We start from the raw sequence: 21,937 nt of genomic DNA on the forward strand, positions 1-21,937 counted from the left end.
TTGGCCCTTCGAGCCTGCTCCGCCATTCATTTTGATCATGGCTGATCATCAAATTCAATATCCTGATCCCCCCTTTCTTCAATATCCCGATTCCCCCCTTTCTTCAATATCCCTTGATCCCTTTAGCCCCAAGAGCTATATCTAATTTCTTCTTAAAATCAGACAACGTTTGGGTCTCAACCACATTAGCCAATTCACCATGATGAACACCAATGATAATGGTTTTGGCCTTTGCAGTATTTGTTTGGAGGACATTTCTGCTTATCCGGTCCTGGATGTTGGTCACATTCACTGGAAGTTTAGAAGCAGCAGAGGGGTTGGGAAGGAGGTGGGTATTTTCAGCACATATTTGAAAACAAATGCTGCCTTTTCAAATGATGCCACCAAGTGGCAGCGGAACAAAGGATTCCTGGTGGTACACCCTCTTTCATCATGAAGCAGCAAAAACAGTCAGCCCTGCCTCGGTGGGCAACAGGCAGTAAGAACAGTCAGCCCTGCCTCAATGTGTAGCACTCTCACTGTTGTGTTAGAAGGTTGTGGGTTCAAGCCTCACTTCCATTGACTCTGTCTACACTTCCTGCTTTCTCGGCAAAGCAACCAGCATAATCAAGGACGCCATGCACTCCGGACATTCTCTCTTCCACCTTCTTCCGTCGGGAAAAAGATACAAAAGTCTAAGGTCACGTACCAACCGACTCTCGAACAGCTTCTTCCCTGCTGCCATCAGACTTTTGAATGGACCTAGCTGGCATTAATCGTTCTCAACCCCCTAGCTATGACTGTTAAACTACGTTCTGCACTCTCTCATTTCCTTTTCTATGAGCGGTATGCTTTGTTTCTATAGTTTGCAAGAAACAATACTTTTTACTGTACACTAATACACGTGACGATAATAAATCAAATCAAATCAAAATCAAGCCCCACTGCAAAACTTTAGGCTGACACTAGCAATGCAACGTTGAGGGTGAGCTGCACTGTTCCGATGTTAAACAGAGGCCCTTTCTACCCCCTCAGTAAATGTAAAAACTCCTATTTTTAAAGAGGAGTTAGCGAGTTCTCCCTGAAGATACTGATGATGTGATAGGCACTATTGTAAAATGTAAGTTCTTTCTTATTTGTTTCTATAAACTATAAATCAGATTGTTCCTTTGCTCTTGAGTCCGAGAATGGGTTCATAATTGTTAGCAGTATGGCACTCAGTGTCAACTCCCAGGCTGACTTTCTATCTGTCTTGTGTGGGGAAGAACCTGATTTGATGCAGCCCCTGATGGTGTGGCCTAGGGAATTCAACACATTGGCAACGACAGAAACAAATCTATCATCTTTTACTCTGTGGCTTAGCTCATGGGTGCACTAATATGCTTTAATACTATATTATCCCTTGACATAATAATGTATTTAAACCACACTGAAATAAAGTATAATTTCTTAAGATTAAATACTGTATAAATAATTATTCTGGAAAAAAAGTGTGAACAAATTCTCTAGCTTGACCTGCTGTTGAAAATATAACCAGAAACAGTTGCTTTGAAATTTATTTCCAGCTACTTAATTTTTCTTCTCCTTTGGACCCTAGCACTCTGCATCTTGTCATAACAGAGAGAACCGTGCAGTTCATGCACTGGAGTCATAGGTGATGAATCAAATATTCTTCTCTCTGATAGAATTCCTCATTCTGGATAATGACGGGATAATAAGTGATTCAAATGCAATGCTTTTGTTTACGTCATCTTAATTTTGGGTGGCATGGTGGCACAGTGGTTAGCACTGCTGCCTCACAGCGCCAGGGACCTGGATTCACTTCCAGCCTTGGGGGACTATCTGTGTGGAGTTCACACGTTCTACCCATGTCTGCGTGGGTTTCCTCCGGGTGTTCCAAAGACGTGCAGGTTAGGTGGATTGGCTCTGCTAAAATGACCATCAATAGTAGGTGGATTAGCAGGATAAATACGTGAGGTTACAGGGATAGAGCCTGGGTGGGATTGTTGTCGGTGCAAGTTTGAATGGCTCATTGGCCTCCTTCTGCACTGGAGGGGTTGTATGATTATTTGTTTTCAGATTGTATACAGAGAACTGCAGAGGATGTATCATACTCATTTCTCTCTGTGATTTAATGGAGGTAAAAACACCTTCTATCTGTGAAACTGATCTTCATCGATCAGAAAGGTCCCAGGTTCAATCCTGAGTCGGTGGCGATTTTGCTATCTGAGATGGCATGGGATGATAAACATTGGTGGGGTTGGGTTTAGGTGCAGAAGGTGGAGGCATTGGTCTGGGGTGGGTGTTAGTTGTGTGCTGAGAGTTACAATCAAAATTTGCCACCCTTGTGGGGAAGGAACCAAGTTGGGAATCTGAGAATGTTACCAAATCAGATCTGAAAGCCAAGCCTGGCGGTTAAAGGCAGCCCACAAAGGTTTAAGGTTGCCAACCCTCCAGGATTGTCCTGGAGGCTCCAGGAAGTAATGATTAATCTCCATGACGCTGTCAGGTACAAAAAGTGGGGGAGAAAAAAATCAATCAGGTATAACAATGTGAATTTTTCATTTTCTTGAAACATTTATTAATTATAAAAGTACTGGGGATGGGTTTAAAAAAGCTGTTTGACTGACTGCTGAGCATCATCCAATCACATAATTCAGGCTTGCTTTCTAATTGGCCTAGGAAAAGAATTAGAATTAGAACAGTACAGTACAGGCCCTTCAGCCCTCGATGTTGTGCCGAGCTGTGTCCGAACCCAAGATCAAGCTATCCCACTCCCTATCATTCTGGAAAGATAGGGAGCTCTGAAGATGGATGTGTCATATGTCTAATGTTGGACTTGGGTGGGGTGGGGTGGCTGTGGAAGCAGGTTTCGGTGGAATTCCCAAGACTGTTCAGGTACACTGAGGGAGAATTCAGCATGGCCAATGCACCTAACCAGCACATCTTTCTGACTGTGGGAGAAAACCGGAGCACCCGGAAGAAATCCATGCAGACACGGGGAGAACATGCAAACTCCACACAGACAGTGACCCAAGTTGGGAATCAAACTCGGGTCCCTGGTGCTGTGAGACAGCAGTGCTAACCACTGTGCCACCATGCCACCCCGATGGCACTCAAATTTTCTGGAAAAAGTGAACTAATGGTAGATCCCTTCAAAGTTGAGGGTTGATTTCTCAAACATATACCACTGCCAAAATGAATTTCCACTGATGTGTGCATTTCTACAAGATTCAAGTTTTTGCACAAATTACTGAATTCATCATTGGCAAATTTTCCTTCATATGTGTTCAGAATTTAGCTGCTGTTCCCAGCCCTGTTCCTATCCATTACTTAATTGATAATTAATTTCTTGTCTTTACTTAAAATTAACAATTATAGGCCAAATTTAATTGTTACAGCTACTAAATGAAGTAATATATATTTTTCTTTGTCACATACTTTGAGATCCATTGCTACGTTTTATTAGGGGAAGGTGGTGGCGCAGTGGCATTGTCACTGGACTAGTAAGCCAGAGACCCAGAGCAAGATCTGGGGACCTGAGTTCAAATCCTGCCACAGCAAATGGTTAAATTTGATAACCATGAAACCATTGTCATTTGTTGTAAAAATCCATCCAGTTTACTGATGTCCTTTGGGGAAGGAAATCTGCTGTCCTTAGCTGTGTCTGGCCTACATGTGCCTTCAGAGCCACAGTAATAGAAACAGGAGGAGGCCATTTGGCCTTTTGAGCCTGCTCCGCCATTCATTACGATCATGGCTGATCATCCAACTCAATAGCTTAATTCTGCTTTTTCCCCATAACCTTTGATCCCATTCACCCCAAGTGCTGTATCCAGCTGCCTCTTGAATACCAACGTGGTTGACTCACCTCTGAAATGGGGGACAATGAGCGACAGGCAGTAAATGCGGGCCCAGCCAGCATGTTCACATTCTGAAAAATTAATTTAAAAAAATTAAAGTCTTCTCATCCCTTACTACTGGTCGCGATAGCATTCCCCTGTACTTTTTACAAATACCACATTTGTCACTTGTATTCAAGTCTAGTGTATTCATCATCCAGTACCCTGCATTCTTTAACAGAATCTTCAACCTGTGGTCAGAGGGATGTGCAACCTGTTGATGTAGTTTTGTGACAATTTGCTTCTTTTTAAAATCCTTATCTCCAGCGGCCATTCATACTCTTAACGTTTAGTCTTGAGATGATGAGACTTAAAGGAATACAATAAATTGCAAATCTACAGATCTCCCACTGACAGCTGCTTTATTGTGTTCCATGTCCAATTTCATTTGGGCCTTTTTCATTGAAGGCTTCCTTGCTATTTTATATTGAATTGCTATTATTTTTAGTGATTTCAACATGTTACCGTCACCAAACTTGAAACAAGTAAAACAGTTCTACTCTTTGACTTTGGTCTTCCTTACTTCAGAGAATCCATGTAACAGTTTAGCCACTCCACATATCATGCATGTAGGCCCACTATCCAGAACTGCGCAATTAAACAAATCTGGAAATAGGATATTCATTGCTGGACTGAAGTTTCCGGTGATGAGTACAATTGCTTTTGATTAGTTGGCATTGTTCTCATTACCTTCTGTACCTTCCGTGGCATGCGTTATCACATATATCCAGTTTTTCATTTTTGGGAAATTCAATGCACAATAATAATTAAAGTCGCTTTGAAACATCTATTGATCACCCCACCCTTCCTGGGGTTCACCCTCCTATCATAACTGCCCAATTCCTGTTGTCTGTTATAGATCTCAACTGAGTTTCTGTCCTCATATGTTTAGTTTGTAATTCTTCTTTCATGCAGATTTTGGGCCCTATATTCGAATGGTCTCACAATGCTGCGAGTATTGTATCCTCCATCTTTGGTGTCACTTGTTGAAAAACTCACTTAACCTACATAAATGGCCAAAAATGAATACTTTCCCAAAATGTCTTTTTTAAGGCCAAGATCCAAAAGTGTATCCCTTGCTTTGAATTTGGCTCTGGTTAAAAACAAGAGCCTATCCATGTTTGATATCCTAACATAGTTCAATAATTTAAAGGCAAGAATGGATTTAAGAATTTCCAAGTGGAATTGCTGCCATCTCATATACAGTCGGCTAAATTCCATGTCATATTCTTCCACAGAAGAATCATTCATTTTATAAATTATCAAAGTCCAACTACTCATAGACATTCAATAACTCATTTTTCATAGAAATTTTATGTGAAGCTCAAGAGAATGTCCAAAACTTCTTCCTCATTTAGTTCCTGAGTGTCTAGTTCCACGAACATTGTGCAACTGATCGTGCTGCTGGCAGGAAGCAAAAGTTCCAGCTCCATGTCTTGCTTTCTTTTCACTAACTTGTGTACACACATAAACTTTATTTTTTCATTGATTGCAAAACAAATAGTGGAAAATGAGATCCTGCTACCCTTTCAGTCATCTTTCTTAAGAACCTTCAATTACAGTCTACTCTCAAAAAATAACTCCAACACAAGTCTTCCAACTGGAAGTAAACCTTTGTAAATCACTTTTGGGCAACCATCCTTCAAGCTTCAAATTTTTAGTTGTCCAGGTCACCAACAACCTGTCCTGGTCCCCCATGCCGGCACTATAGTTAAGAAAGCCCACCAACGCCTCTACTTTCTCAGAATACTAAGGAAATTTGGCATGTCGGCTACGACTGTCACCAACTTTTACAGATGCACAACAGAAAGCATTCTTTCTGGTTGTATCACAGCTTGGTATGGCTCCTGCTCTACACAAGACCACAAGAAACAACAAAAGGTTGTGAATGTAGCAAACCAGCCTCCCATCCATTGACTCTGTCTACACTTCCCGCTGCCTCAATAAAGCAGCCAGCATAATTAAGGACCTCACGCACCCTGGACATTCTCTCTTCCACCTTCTTCCGTTGGGAAAAAGATATGAAAGTCTGAGGTCACCTAACAACAGACTCAAGAGCAGCTTCTTCCCTGCTGGGATCAGACTACTGAATGGATCTACCTTGCCTTAAGTTGATTTTTCTCTACACCCTAGCTATGACTGTAACACTATATGCTGCACCCTCTCACTTCCTCCTCAATGAATGGTATGCTTTATTTGTATAGCAAGCAAGAAACAATACTTTTCACTGTATGCTTCGATGGAAATTGTTTATTGCCTGCCACAGAACTTACTTCACCCTTCACTAGCTGGCTTTTCATATGAACATCTGAGTATAATTAACTGATCAACGCCCAAAGATCTGTTCACCTTAATACCTTAAACTTCCATCAACAGAACCTATTAGATACTGATAGTAGGGAACTTGGAATTGAGAAATCACAAGATGAAACACTGTGATGTTCCTGCTTTGGTCAAACATCCCATTATTTTTGAGATGCAGATGTTAACAATGGCCTGTTGGATAAGGTACCAGAGTCTGATCCCACAGCACCAGTTAGAACCTTCGAGATACTGGGGAAAGAGAGTGTAACACTGAAAAAGGCAGTAATTGTATTGGGAAGCAATGTCAAGGTCAGTGTCGGAACACCATGAACTCTCTCTTCAACTAAGTGGCAACAACTGACTGTGATAGTGTACTGCAGGAATTCAAAATACGTGACCTGTCAGATTTGTTTGAAATGCAGAGACAAAGCACTGCTATTTGGAGGCAAACCTCACACAGCACGCACTTCATTTAAGATGGGAGAAAGTTGCTCATACATTTGATGTTTGGAGGTTATGTTTTGGTGACATGCATGAGTTTTTAAGTTTATTCATTAGTAGGCTTACATTTACACTGCAGTATAGAAAATCTCCGAGTTGTCACATTCTAACATGAGAGGACATCAGAACAAGGGGATTCCCTTTATGGTTGAATATGAGCCTCAGTCAAGGCTCATCCCTAACTAGAAAGACTACCTGAACAAGAGTGAGTGAGGCCAGAGAAAGTGCAGCTTAACTCAGGGATACATCCACACTCTGTGCAATATTGTAAAATGAACAATAGTGGATCAGCAGAGGTTTTGCATCTTCCTTTATTCTCATTTCTGTTGAATTCAGTGAGGTCTAACAAGCTGCAGACTAGCTATTGCCCAAAGTCACCCTTGCGAGTCAGGAGCTGAGAGAATCTTTATTGGACAAAGACAAGAAAAATATTAGTGAAAACCTCATTTAAGGGGATAAAATTTTTCCAAACTGTAAGCGGGCTGCTGTGACACAGTAGCTAAAGACAGGCAGGGAAATAGAGACTGATGTTATTGTTCCCTTGTGAGTCTCTGGAGTATTCCTTCTTCCTATGTTTACAGCAGTTTTTTTTTGGCAATGGTTTCTTCATGTGTTTCTCTGTCAGCAATATGTGTATCCACGGAGTGGGTAATCAGAGCTTAACCACATTCCCACAAAGCTAAACCAAAGCGTTAATGTAAACTTGGTGTCAGTTGTGACTCAGAGATAGCATTTTCACCTCTGAGTTGGAAGCTTCTCGACGCACTCCGTGACTTGCACGCATAATCCAGACTATTGCACCTCAGTGCAGTACTGAGGGAGTGCTGTATTGTCAGAGGTGCTGTCTTTTGGACATGAAGTTAAACCCTACATACGCTCTCAGGTGCATGTCAATAGATCCCATGGCAGTATTTGCAGAAATGCAGGAAAGCTACACCGCCGCTCCCCCCATCCCCTATCTCATATTTATTGCTCTATTCAGTATCAATCCTAACAAAGGTTATGGGGAAAAAGCAGGAGATTGGGTTGAGAAACATATCAGCCATGACTGAATGGTGGAGCAGACACAATGGCTGAAGTCTGCTCCTATATCTTATGGTCTTGTAAACAAATTCACTTCTTTTTGCAGTTAATGAATTTGTAATTTCAAATGCCATAACTGACGTATTGGAGTGTCCGAGCTTTTCACTTGTCAGCAACATAGGTGTGAATCTTGGTGACCTTGAGTAAGTTTAAACACTCATCTTCTTGAACGCCCACATGTCTCCACTTGCTGCTACTAACAGGCAAGTTATCCACCAGTGCAGTGACAGCACAAAGAACAGCCCCTCCCACGAAAACCAAAGAAAAAAACCAGTGAAAAAGATTTATAAAAGCAAACAAGACCTACTGGCTATGGGTGCTAGGTCACCAGTCCAGCACACTGCTGAGGGAGTGTTGTATTTCAAGATGTTTTTGTTTTCCAGCCATTTAGGGCATTTGAAAGAAACATTGATGGAATTATAATCCAATTTCGATCAAATGGCAATCTCTTCAATCTGACAAAACTCAAATCCTCAGCTAAGGTAACAGACGATACGGGAATTGCTGGTTGCCATGACTCTGATCGCGTGTAGTACAGGATCATGGGCTACTTTTCAAAAGCGAATGATGACTATGGGCTAACCATCAGCTTGGGGAAGACAGAGATACTCTATCAATTACCACCAAATTCCGACAGTACCCTGACTACTATAACAATAGATGACTTCACCATCTCAGAAGCACAATCTTCAGAAGTGTTTGCATTGACAGTGAGATGGCAAATAGAATTGCCAGCTCAAAATTTGCCTCTTTATGCAAGGGACTATGGAGGAATTGAGGTATCAAACTTACAACTAAATTTGCTGTACTCTCCTTCATGCTTGTGAGACATTCACTACCCACTCCAGACATATGAAGCAGTTGTGTAGGTTCCACACAAGATGCATTTAGAATATCATGGGTATCAAATACACGGACGAAAGGCCCAACACTGAGGTACTTCAGAAATTACTGAAACTGAGCATTTGCCTTCAGATCCCAGTTCAGGTGGAGCGGACATGCAGTACATAGGGGGATTTACCATCGATCGTAAGATGGTCATGCATTCTCAACCAAAACTTGGACACTGTCTATGAGATAGGCCAGGATTATAGTTCAAGGATGCCTTGAAGGAAAACCCCATGTAATGTAACATATCCACAATCGATTCGGAGAAAAGCCCAAGAGAAAGCAACCAGGAGGTGGCGGGTGGGTGGGGGAGATAGTTTTAAATAAAGTTGTTTCCTTCGAGCAGCAAAGAATACACGCAAAGGATACATTTGTAGTATTAGCCTGTCACAAAACAGATGCCTAATGAGATGATGGTGTAGTCTACAACACCAAGCCCCAGAGATGACAGCATAAAAAGAGCTTTTCAATTGTGACATCATTGGTAAGCTACCAGTTGTATACCACATGAGACTAGACGACTTGGTACCACTGACAGTCTGTGCTCTGAGAAGTGTACTAATAAAAGGTTAGCGTTTACTTATTAGTGCCACAAGTAGGTTTACGTTAACACTGCAATGAAGTTACTGTGAAAATCCTCTAATCGCTACACTCGACACCTGTTCGGGTACACAGAGGGAGAATTTAGCATAGCCAATCCACCTAACTTTCACATCTTTGGACAGTGAGAGGAAACCAGAGCACCTGGAGGAAACCCACGCAGACATGGGGAGAATGTGCAAACTCCACACAGACAGTGACCCAAGCCGGGAATCGAACCCAGGTTTCTGGCGCTGTGAGGCAGCAGTGCTAACCACTGTGCCGCCCCCATGAAGCCACGTAGCCATGAAGCAGGAAGTAGTCAATGAGTTGCATCGAATGACAGCACTAAGTGTCATAACTTCTATAAACGAGGCTCTGGGTCATCCATACTAAGGACACGAGCCAGAGAAAGTCTGCAACACTACTAACCAGTGTTACCTCACCTTCATGCAAACCAAACATGAGGTTCCGAGGCTTCATTACCATTGAAGTCAAGAGCAGGCTTTTGAATTTCAGCTTTCTACGTCAAAAACAGTGCAGGGAGAAATGGAAATGTGATGTGCTAGTCACCAGCTGCAGCAGCTCAGTCTATACCACACTGTATATGATTAGGCATTGTTAGCTTGTTTAACTTGTGTGTTACACAATGGTCATTGTCTGTACATTCTCCTATTGCGCACCCTGTCACATCTCATGCCACAAAGGGTGAAGATGTTGAACAAGTCGAAGAAAACAAGAGACGCAGCTACATGTGGCAGGAATGTGGGAGTTAGCCCCGAGGGTGCGGACAGAGCTCAATTTTTTTGTTTTGTTTACATCTAATTCAATCCAATCAAAGTCCAATTCAAAGTCTCAGCAAGTGAGACATTCCAGATCCAAGCTGACAAGACAGGCTTCCCACTTCTGATCTTGGGCTTGATCAATGTGATACAAGCTGATTGGAGCAGGCATTGCACCACCTCTAAGACTTGATCTCATTTGCATCTTCGCCAAAAGGCCGTGATGTCGCTTTAAAAAATTGCTTCAAATGAAGCCTCAGTGTAACCTTATGATTTCAACCAAGTGCAGGATGCCAAAACTACACTTGATCTTAATAGCCCATCAGCATCACCGCATGCACAGAGCACAAATGTTGAAGTAGCTGCCAAGCTCGTGAATAAACTACTCTTTTGTTGAAAAACCTTGCTGTCAGCGATTTAGGAATCCACCACAGTCACAATCTCTGTCTGATCACTATTACACTGCTGTCTGTGGAAGTTTGCTGTGAGCAAATTAGCTGTTTATGTAGTATGTAGTATCCTACATTACAACAGTGACTACAGCATTGCTACTTCACAGCACTAGGGTCCCGGGTTCAATTCCGGTCTTGGGTCACTATCTGTGCAGAGTTTGCAAATTCTCCCTGTGTCTGCGTGGGTTTCTCCGGCTTCCTCCACATGCCAAAGATGTGTGGGTTAGGTGGACCGGTCATACTCAATTGCCCCTTAGTGTCAGGGGGATTAGCAAAGTAAATATGGGGGGGTTACGGGGATAGGGCTTAGGTGGGGATTGTTGTCGGTGCAGACTCGATGGGCCAAATGGCCTCCTTCTGTATTGTAGCGATTCCATGATTCTGCGAAAAAGAGATGAAATGATCCTTCATCTCATTTCCTGTTTGGTCACAAATAAAAATGGTAACTATGGTTAAAGAAGCAATTCAGAGGGTGTGCCCAGTTCTCTTCTTCCTATTCTGCTGCTGCTTCCTGCAAAACGCAAGAGGGTTTCGCTAACTTTTGTCCCAAATCCTTGTGTGCAAGAGAAGTTCATATATTTTGTGGTATCTAAATATTTCTACCTGTTTGTGGAAAAAAGACTCTTATAAATATTGTTAACAATAAAAAGGAAAAGGAGCAACAGATTTGCATTTCCGTAGCAATTATTACAACCATCAGGTGTCTCAAAGCATTTTCTAGCCAGTTAAATACATTCGAAATGTAGTCATAGGATTCACTGCCAGCACTGTGCTGGTATCGCTCTTTTTTCAATGCATCCATTTTTTTAATATGCCTTCAACTGCAGAATTTAAGGACTGAAACTTGAAGTTTGTAATTGGATGACAATCTAAACAAAGCCTTGTCTTCCTTAATTAAATAGTTAAGCTGTATGATTTTTCTTAATTAGGTAATTGGCTAGGATATCTTTTTTAGCAATTTAATCATAAATTCCCTACATCACAGAAGGAGGCCATTTGGTCCATTGAGCCTGTACCAATATTTCCACCCAGGTCCTAGCCCACATATTTACCCCGCTAATCTCCCTGAAGCCAGGTTCAATATAAGCATGGCCAATCCACCTAACCTGCACATCTTTGTACTGTGTGAGGAAACTGGAGAACCTGGAGGAAACCCATGCAGGCATGGGGTGAATGTGCAAACTCCACAAATTTAGTCATCCAAGGCTGGAATTGAACCCCCGTCCTTTGTGCTGTGAGGCAGCAATGCTAACCACTGTGCCATAATGGTGGATGCCTACTGAGTTCCTGGTCTAAATTATTGTGTTATCAAGAGCTACTGAGAGAGAGAAGTGGGGGGTGGAGAGAAGAAAGGGTGTGCATGTCGATGGGGGGGTGAGTGTATGTTTGATTTTACATAGACTCAAATAGAATTTACATCATGATAACAATGTGGCTCTACTATGCTGATGTTTATGCTCCACAAAAGCCTCCTCCAACCTCACTTCACCTCTCCCAATTAGTTTTGGCAGTCCAATATTATTATATTACCTAATAGTACACTTAAGGACCTACTAGTGGCTGTTCTTAGAGGAGTAGAGAATGATGCTTTGAATAGGGAACAATGTAGGACACAGGATAACTCAAATAGAGTAATAAAAGAATCGGTAAATAGTTCACAAAATCTGCATTAATTTTAATATTTTTTGGAAGAGATTTTGGAAGAGAATTATACCAGATTTATAATTTGTCCCTCCCATTGACAGCTGTGTCCTGTGTTTGAAAACTAGAGAGATCTTGACAATTTGGGTCAAAATGTGAATGGAATTTGGCATCAACTGCTAAATGTGTTTTTGATTCTTTCTAAACTAATTGTCAAGATGTGAGTGTTACTGACAACGCCAGCAGTTATGGCACATTCCCCGTTGATACAATTTAGTGTCTTGCTGGGCTCTTAAGGAGGCAGTTAAAAGCCCATCACATTAATGCAGGTTGGAATCACAATAAAAGGTCAGACTGGATAAAGAAAGCAAGTTTCCTTTCCTAAGAGACATGAGTGAACCAGTTGGGTTTATTACAATAATCAATCTCCTTTTATCTACAGGTTTCTTCGTTAACTAAATTCAAATTCTCAAACTGGATTTGAACTCAAATCCTCTGGATTAGTAATCCAAGGACAAATTGAATAATCTAAATTGGCATATTGGGATTTTATGACCTCGCTTGGGCAAGGCTTAGAAAATCCCGCCCAAGGCCAATGGAGAATTCTGTTCTGTGAGTCTTTCCTGCCCTAATTCCGGGGAAGACATGCCAGTAAAATTCCGGCCATTGTCTTTACTTTCTACTCTATTCCATACCAATACCTGGCTTGTCTCCTACTGCCATTTTTTGCACTGTTTGATGGGAGCTGTGACACTGAGTTTTGCCACATGTTTCGCCTCAGTGCATAAAGCGCCAGTATCACTTCCAGCAGGAGAAAACTCCAGAAATTCTTGCTTGATTCCAAAACATTCAAATAGAGTCATAAAGGATTACAGCAACGAAACAGGTCCTTCAGCCCAACTTGTCCATGCCGCCCTTTTTTTAAAGCCTAAGCTAATCCCAATTGCCTGCTTTTGGCCTATATCTCTCTGTACCCACCTTACCCATGCAAATGTCTAAATGCTTTTTAAAAGACAAAATTGTACCTGCCTCTACCACTACCTCTGGCCACTTGATCCAAACACTCACCACCGTCTGTGTGAAAAAATTGCCCCTCTGGACACTTTTGTAACTCTCCCCTCTCACCTTAAACCTATGTCCTCTAGTTTTAGACTCCCCTATCTTTGGGAAAAGATATTGACTATCTAGCTGATCTGTGCCCCACGTTATTTTATAGACCTCTGTAAGATCACCCAACAGCCTTCTACGCTCCAGAGAAAACAGTCCCAGTCTATCCAGCCTCTCCTTATAACTCAAACCATCAAGTCTCGGTAGCATCCTTGTAAATCTTTTCTGCACTCTTATCCTTTCTATCCTTTCTATAATAATGTGACCAAAACTGTAAACAGTATTCCAAGTGTGGCCTTACCAATGTCTTGTACAACTTCAACGAAACGTCCCAACTCCTGTATTCAGTGTTCTGACCAATGAAACGAAGCATGCCGAATGCCTTCTTCACCATTCTGTCCACCTGTGACTCCACTTTCAAGGAGCTATGAACATGTATCCCTAGATCTCTTTGCTCATTGCTCCCCAATGCCCTAACATTAACTGAGTAAGTCCTGCCCTGGTTCAATCTACCAAAATGCATCACCTCACATTTGTCTAAATTAAACTCTATCTGCCATTCGTCAGCCCGCTGGCCCAATTGATCAAGATTCCGTTGCAATTGGAGATAACTTTTCTCACTGTCCACTATGCCACTAATCTTGGTGTCATCTACAAATTTACTAACCTTGCCTCCTTTATTCCCATCCAAATCATTAATGTAAATGACAAATAACAGTGGATCCAGCACTAATCCCTGAGGCACACCATTGGTCACAGGTCTCCAGTTTGACAAACAATCCAAAACAAACACCTCTGACTTCTGTCAAGATGGCACAGATATAATAATGACCAACTCACCCTTGTGGCCCTCCAAAGGTGTTATCCTCTTGGGTTGCGACAAACTATAGCCTTGGTGCTCCATAGTGTCATCAATCACCTCATGCTGTAGCCTTTCACCCTTCCAAATCTGGTATTGGTCTTGTCCAGTCTGAAGGTGCCAATCAATTCTGGGGGGGGGGAGAACTAATCCACTCTGTACATCTAGTACCTGTGAAAACAAAATTTCTTATTTTTTGTGGAGGACACATGGAGAAACAGTTTCCAGTGATGGGAAGGTCAGTGTGAACAGGGAAAATAGATTTAAAGAGATTGGCAAAAGGACCAGAGGTGACATGAGGAAAAACATTTTCCTCAGTGAGTTTTTATGATTTGGAATGCACTGCCTGAAAGGGCAGTGGAAGCAGAATCAAGAGCAACTGAACAGAAAACTAAAGTTTTTTAAGTGTCACAAGTAGGCTTACATTAGTCATTGCAATGTAAGCCTTACATGTGAGTAATAAATAAACTTTAAGTGAACACTGCAGTGAAGTTACTGTGAAAATCACCACACTCTGGCGCCTGTTCGGATACACTGAGGGAGAACTTAGCATGGCCAATCCATCTAATCAACATGTCTTTCGGACTGTGGGAGGAAACTGGAGCACCCAGAGGAAACGCACAGACACATGGAGAATGTGTGGACTTTGCACCGACAGTGACCTGAACTGGGAAACGAACCCGGGTCCCTGGCACCGTGTAGCAGCAGAGCTAAGCATTGTGCACCGCAACTAGATAAATATTTGAAGAGAAGAAAGTTCCTGGGCTAAAGGTCACAAACTGGGGTATGGGCCTGATTGGGACTCTACCAAAGAATCAAGTTGACTGGCCACCTTGTACGCTATATCATTCTAGGAAAGTAACTTTAGCCGAACTGGCCAGTCAGGAGACTAAAGGTATCAGCTGGAACTCTTTTTTTTTACTCTTCCCAATATTGTTATTCAGTGGGTGGAGTGTTAAAACAGCATTGCACTCAATCCTGTCAGCTTCCTGATAGGCAGATCGAATTAAAATTATATCTCTGGTCTTCTTTGGGGTGTGTGGAATTTACATTTGGAGTTGTCCAATCACTATGTAATTCAATACAGCTGTATTACCCATAGCTACACCCGAATGCTAAACTTGAATAGGAGGGTGTTCCTGATTGCTATCAGTCTTGTTGGGCCAGAAAATGCATTGGGTCCAATGCCAATTCCATGTCTACTGGTGATGCCACTGAAGTTCAGGCGAGTGGACCCGCACAGTGGTGCCACACTTCTAGCACTGTTTAATTAAGAACACAACATGCATAAGAGTCCATCACCGTGTCACCTACATATAGCACCGTTGTGATGGAGTTGATAAACAGGGATTGATAAAGACCAGTGCCCCTTTCACTGAATACTTTATATTTGCTTTTTAATTTCACTCCTGAAATGCCCTAGCTCTAATTTTAAGCTTCTGGTTCCTTATTCTGAATTCCCCTAACAAATGAAATAGAAACAGAAAATGCTAGATAAATTCAGCAGGTCTAGCAGCACCAATGGAGAGAGAAGCAAGAATTAATATTTTGAGTCTGTATGAAGAGGACACTATGATGATTGGAGCATTGTTACTTGACAGTTCCCTCCCAATATTGGGAAGGTTCACTAGGCTGATACTGGAGATGAGGGGGTTAGCCTATGAAGAGAGATTGAATAGACTGAGTCTGTACTCGTTGGGAGTTTAGAAGGCTGAGGGGGGATCTTATAGAGACATATAAGATAATGAAAGGGATAGATAGGGTAGAGGTAGAGAGATTCTTCCCGCTTAGAAAGGATAGCAGGACTAGAGGGCACAACCTCAAAATAAGGGGGGGCAGTTTAGATCGGAGTTGAGGAGGAACTTCTTCACTCAAAGGGTGGTGAATCTCTGGAATTCTCTGCCCGTTGAAGTGGTGGAGGCCAACTCGCTAAATGTATTTAAGTCACAGGTAGATAGGTTTCTGATAGACAAGGGAATTAAGGGTTATGGGGAGAAAGCGGGAAAGTGGAACTGATCCACTTCAGATCAGCCATGATCTTATTGAATGGCGGGGCAGGCTCGAAGGGCTAGATGGCCTACTCCTGCTCCTATTTCTTATGTTCTTATGTTTATGTTCTCCCACCCCACACTCTGCTTGAAAACTCCCTTCATCTCTCTATAAACATGCTTTAACTGTTCTGAAGAAGAATTATTTGGACTCGAAACATTGAAACTGTTTTTCTGTCCTCAGATGCTGCCAGACCTGCTGAATTTTTCTGGCATTTTCTGTTTTTATTTCAGGTTTCCAGCATTACACAGTATTTGGCCTTTACTGAAATAGAAGCATGTTTCTGCTCATGACCACAGCGACGCATTATATAAAACTGACAGTCTAGAAAAGACCAGCTGATCCATCAAGTGTACCCCATACACCAAGATGGCTGCAGCATGGTGACCAGACTGTTCCCTCCCATCCCACCCATACCCTGCTTGTAAACCTCCATAGCATGTAATTACCTAGCTGGGGCAAAATGACTCAAAAATAACCAGGGACAGTCCAGGAGAAATGTCCAGTAAAATGCCTTTCTAACCCTCAGGCAATTGACACCAGCCCAGGAAATCGCACAGACCAAGTGTTACCTTAGAAATACACACCTTCTATTTGGTCTGGATAACCCTTCGTCAGAGCTAAGAGCAAAGAAATCTGTGCCTCCGTTCTGCCATTCGCATAGCCTGCATAGTTAATGGATATTTCTAGTGCCTTTCTCAGCCTTCTTCATCACCATTTACATTTACTTTGTCTAATTACAGCCACCCCCTCACCTTCATAGTATAAATCTCGTCTGATTTTCATAGAATCCTACAGTGTAGAAGGAAGCCATTCAGCCCATCAAGTCTGCACTGACCACAATCCAACCCAGATCCTATCCTCATAACCCCACGCATTTACCCTAGCTAATCCCCTGACACTAAGGGGCAATTTAGCATGGCCAATCCACCTAACAGCACATCTTTGTACTGTGGGAGGAAAGCGAAGCACCCAGAGCAATCCCATGCAGACACAGGGAGGATATGTCTCTCTTTTTTCTTTGCACTTAGCTCTGATGAAGGGTCATCCAGAATGGAAATCAGTTCTATTCTCTCTCCACGAATGACCTGCTGAGATTTTCCAGCATTTCCTGTTTTTGTTTCAGATTCCAGCATCCACAGTATTTTGCCTTTAACTTACCTTCTATATAATGAGATCTCTGGCCCAGTCAAGAGCTGATCCATCTTCCTCTTAAAAGTGAACAGGGAGTCACACCCACCAAGTCCCTGAGGCTCAGCAGACCCTGGGAGTTGGGAGGACATCAGACGGAATTTTATTGCCCTGTGGTGGCATGGGTGGGGCTAAAATATGCAGCGAACCGTTCAAATGTCCATTGAGTTTAGCGGGACTGGAAAATCCTGTCGGTGGGAGGGACCATAGAATTCTGTCTGTCCCTAACAGAACCTGACAATTTACAATGTTTGCTGTATGCAGATGCTTTGTTGTTGGTATACCATATTAGCTAAAAAGTTATTAAAAATACCGTTTGATAGGTGGATCTGTCCATGAATATAAGAAGGAAGTAACAGAACTTGCGGTAACAAAGGCATATGTTACATGACACAAAAAGTAGTGTGTTGAGTTTCCAGCCCCTTCCACTTTACATTTGGGATGTTCTTCCTCTGTTCTGTCTCCCTTCCCCATCAACGCTCATCTCACTGATTGATTAGGAGATTGGATAGATGAGGCCCAGGGTTTTCAAATCTGCAATGGATAGATTGGGAGAGTTGGCCTCTTCAATGTTCATTCGTTCACTCTGTAGAATTCTCTTGTTAAATTGGTGAAGCCAGTTGATTGTGGCATGGTGTGTTAAGGCAAATGTTTAATGCCATGTTTCTTCACAGTGAGTTAGCAATTTTTAATGGGATACTGAGAAAAGGAAGCAATGGGGACATCAGAAGTTTCCCTTCAAGGGTGTAGCAGAATTCAGAAGGTAGATTCAGTAGGGCTGCCTCTGTGCTGATGTCTGAGTTGAATAGTCAATGGCAAGGGATTAGTCTTGGTAGATTTATCCTTTAATATTCTATCTCTTGCGTACACTTCTCTCTGTTCCAATTTTTCCTCTTGCTCATTGTAACTGTGGCCAAAATGGCAGATAGACGACCTGCTTCCAGGACTCGAACTATATTGCTTTTATATAAGCCACCATGATGATGCAGGAAAGGTACCCAAGGAGGACTTCCGTCTGATTTACCTCTGCTCTGTCCGACAAATATGGAGCTGAGTCTGGCAAGTCAATATCATACCTCCATTGTATGAATTGGTGTTCCAATCCATACCTCGTTCTGGATCATTCCTAGCTCTCGGTCAAATAGGTAAAAAGTTGCAGCAACACTCTCTGCTTGGCAGAGCCATTTTGATCACTGGTAGCACAAGTTTGGCTTTGATGTTCCATATGTTGGCTGTTTGCAAATCTCCAGTATGGACACAAATTGGTAAGGTATCCTCAATAACAGTGACAGTTTTATTTTTCTACTTTGAATTGTTGATTCTCTGCAACCATCATTCCCCACCTCCCCCCCCCCCTCCCCCGACATTTAAAGACTATCCTTTTGTGCTGGATCCAGTGTGCTGGGTTACCTGCTCCTGTGATTTGGCCTGTTGTGCCTCTAAGGTTATCATGGGGATGTGTTCAAGCTAATGATTCCGCCTCTGATTAAAGAGGTAGGAATGGGCAGGTGCCTGGAGGAAGGAGGCACAGAGAGATGCAGCTGATGGTGTCTTGTCAACAGTTACCCCCTCTTCATAACAAATGATAAAATTTAGGGTGGGGCAGCCCAACAGCAACGCCTGAGGGGATGGCTGACCAGCAAGATTTATATTCATTCCACCTGCATTAACCAATGGGAAGTGAAGGTGGGGCAAAGGTTTGGGGCAATAAATGGAGACCAGAGGTGTACCCACAAAGGTGATGAGGGAGAGAAAGGACTTGTGAATCTGACAACTTACAATGTTCCTTCAATATGATCCAAGCCAAAAACAGCATTGATAGGGCCAAGGAGAAGTCAACTTCACTGGTCACAGAAAAGCACATGGACAAGAATGACGATACAATGGTTTAAAGGAACAATGCACAGCATACAAACCCCAAATGCAAAATGATACTGCCCAGTTTACACTGGGATGGCTGATCACAGCCGGAGGATCTATCGAATTTGCAATTGCAAGTGCAATAATTGGTTTCTGTGTCACAAGGCTAGAAAGCCAAAAGAAATCTTGCCCAGGCTTCCAGTTCCTGGTCACATTCCACTAACTCCTGTGGGAAAGAGCATGTATGCACAAGTCAGCTAAGAACATCAATGAACTTGGTGGTGATGCCCTACATGGTTCAACAGTACCACTGACACTCATTGTCTAGGCCAACAGATGAAGGGTGGCCAATTGGTAGAGTTATCAACCAGATTATCCTTGAGTCTTCAGGAATTTAAGATGAATCTCCTGGACACTGCTGTCAGCAACCAAGTGTGGGAAATCAAACTGAGCATTAAAACAAGTTATCTGTTCTTCTTATTTTCTTTGAAAATATTTGTTCATTGATTCAAAATATATTCGGGGAGGGGGGAAGAGACTGTTTGACTGAGGAAAGTTGGTGTCCGGAGGTCAGGTGATGAAATGTCCAGGAATATGTGTAACCAGAGGTGGCAACCTAAAATCCAGTGGGCACCATTAATCAATGTCCCAGTGGGAAAAAGAAGCAAAAGGAAGCTGAGTTGCAGGAAATGTGAGATTCAGAGAAAGGTTATGTCCCATCAGGGGAATGTTAGATCCATGGGAAGGGGAAGTCTAGGGGAAGGGGAGAAACAGAGAAAGGTTAGGGCCAGGGGAAGGTGAGGCCCTAGGGGAAGATGAGGCCTGGGGGACGGATGGCTTGGGGAAAGGTGAGGCCCAGGAGAAGGTTGGTTCCAGGTTAAGGGGAGGCCCAAGGGAAGGGGAGGTCCAGGGGACAGTTAAGTCCTGGAGTAGGGGAGACTCAGAGGAAGGTTATGTTTAAGTTTTTTAGAAGTTTATTTATTAGTGTCACAAGTAGGCTATTAAAACACTACAATGAAGTTACTCTGAAAATCTCCTAATCACCACACTCCAGTGCCTGTTCGAGTACACTGAGAGAGAATTTAGCATGGCCAATGTACCTAACCAGCATGTCTCTCAGACTGTTGGAAGAAGCCAGAGCATCTGGTGGAAACTTATGTAGATAAGGGGAGAATGTGTCCAGGGGAAGGTTAGGTCCATGGGAAGGGGAAGAGAAGGTCGGGGGAAGGGGAGGCCCTGGGGGAGGGGAGGCCCAGGGAAGAGGAGGTCCAGGGGAAGGTGAGGTCAGGGTAAGGGGATGCCCACAGGAAGTGGGGGTCCACGGGAAGGGGAGGTCCAGGAGAAAGGGACATCCATGGATTGGACGGGAAATGAATCAAGTTAAAAAAGAATCACAGTTACACACCTTCCAAAAATGCCCACATAATCAATCCATTGGAAGGTACCATAGTGCCAAGAGTCAAAAAGTTGCCAAGAGAAACAGTGAATTTCAAACAATGTATATTAGAAATAAATTTAACAAACTAACGTGAGATTTTTCTTTGTTTTTTTTAATTTACAGCAGAAAGGATTATAAAGCATTCAAAAACATCTTACATAATTTTTAAGGGCAATTTAAAATGTTTGCATGACTCTGGCAGCTGGGCTATCCCTTGTAAAGCTTCTAAACAGCTGTGACCCAGCGACACTCTCACATGCAGACATACAAAAAACAGGAAAAATTATAATAAAAGTCAAATTAAAAGGTTAAAAAAATGAGGGAAAGAGAGGGAAGAAAAGAAAGCAAGAGAAAGAAAAAAAAAGGACCTACACTAGTATCACATGCAAGTGTCAGCAACCCCAGGAGTGCCGCAGCTTACGTCTCTGGGCTGTTGCGAGTGTGCAACAAAGCTTTGCATTTTCTAGAATTTTCTTTTTTTTAAGTTTTTTTTGTGCAATGTTATGACCTGTTTTTCTAATCTCAGATGAACAGATGAAGTGGACATTCTCTCCATTACTGTCAGATTTTTTTTTCGCATATATTTTTTTAAAATTTATTTTGTGTGTGTTTGTGTGTGTGTGTTTGTGCGTGTGCATGTGCACACATCATTGCTTCACGGTATTTAACACACGGTATTTAACATAAAAATGTCTGTTAATCTTTCTTTTCAAAGAGTGATTTATGGTATAATGCTATATATATATATATTATATCCTTACAGTAATCTGCTCAGCAAAGATTATAACTTAATGTTGTGTCTTCTCATTTAGCAATACAGCATTCACATTACTTGGCACCCATTGGCAAAGGAGATAAATCTTGGTAGCCAAAACAGAAAAGAAATATGTAAACGTAAACTTTTCAGTTATATCATTTTGCTGTTCGTTTTCTAATTCTAAGTACAGTAGGTTTTTTTTTGCAATTAATCATGCTTTAGCAAAAATGTCCTTCTAAAGAACATTTAAAATAAGGAATTCTTACAGTGATTTTTTTTCATTTTACAGGTCGTTTGCTTCTAATACTTCCTTTTGTTTTGTTTTTTTTTCATTACAGTCATGCACATATCTCCGTTGGTTTTTTTCAACATTTTTAAGTATATATACAATATATACAAACAGTATATCCACATTTCTAGCTCATTCAGATAAAACTATACAAATTCCCATTCTGCCTTCACCCATCTCATAACAACTCACAGTAAAATAATTCATTGTTGACATCCCCTGTTTTTTTTAATTCACTTTGCACTCATTTCCCTATCATGTTCTTCTATATATACA

The sequence above is a fragment of the Carcharhinus amblyrhynchos genome, chromosome 30 (assembly GCF_965287045.1).
Source record: "Carcharhinus amblyrhynchos chromosome 30, sCarAmb.v2.hapA, whole genome shotgun sequence".
Taxonomy (NCBI): Eukaryota; Metazoa; Chordata; class Chondrichthyes; order Carcharhiniformes; family Carcharhinidae; genus Carcharhinus; species Carcharhinus amblyrhynchos.